Here is a 928-nt window from a genome sequence, read left to right on the forward strand (position 1 = left end):
CTTGCTTCTCCAAGACAACCGCCCAAGCCGCGCCGACGGCCGACGGTTGCCGCAGCCCGCACGGCGCGCGGCAACACGGGTCAGCCCACGCTCCCGGCGCCGGCGCGCAGCCAGCCGTCACGCAGGGGCGGGGCCTCGGGCGCGGGGCGGGGCCTCGGGCGTCTCCGGAGGCGGGGGCTTTGGGGGCGGTGGGCGAAGCGGAGGAGGTTCGGGTGGCCGGTAAAAGCCAAAGCTGACACCGAGTCATCTGAGTGCTGACAGCTGGAGGCTGACCCGGGTGCAGAAAAGGTTCAGCTGAAAGGCATATGCGAGCTGCCTACAGACCTGCTGTACCCCTAATATCGTGAACGCTGCTGAGTGCTTTCAGTCAATTATGGGCAAAGTTTGAAAGATGTAATCATAATTGCAGAGGCGAATGCAAATTCTTGACAGTATAAAAGTAGAACTCAGACTTATAACGTTGGTGGGGGGGTGAGAGAGAGTAAATATACTAATTTCCTCATCTCCCTTTGCAGGGAGCCAATAGGGAATATGTAAGTTTATAAATAATGACTTAGGTAAATAAAGTCACAAAATCTTCCACCATTAGAACTAAAAGTAATGTAAGTTTTAAAATTAGGAGCTGAAAGAGAAGGTAAAATTTTATCCTTTTAAAATATGCTATTTACGGTTGATGGGTCAGGATGTATATTATTTAGAGTTATAATGAAAAGAACTAGAAGAATTAAAAACAAACTTAACTGTAGCTGAGTCTAGGGTATGGTACCAGGTGGTGCGTAGGGGAACAGGGAGGACTCAGAGACCTTTCAGTATTTTCCCCTTGTGTTTGTAACCACTGATATGAGTAACCTCCACAGCAACAAGACAAATGCAAATGGACTGTAGTCTAGTTACAAAGCATAACTGTGAAACATCCTTACACAGAATG

Source organism: Phocoena phocoena, chromosome 12, assembly GCF_963924675.1.
Source record: "Phocoena phocoena chromosome 12, mPhoPho1.1, whole genome shotgun sequence".
Taxonomy (NCBI): Eukaryota; Metazoa; Chordata; class Mammalia; order Artiodactyla; family Phocoenidae; genus Phocoena; species Phocoena phocoena.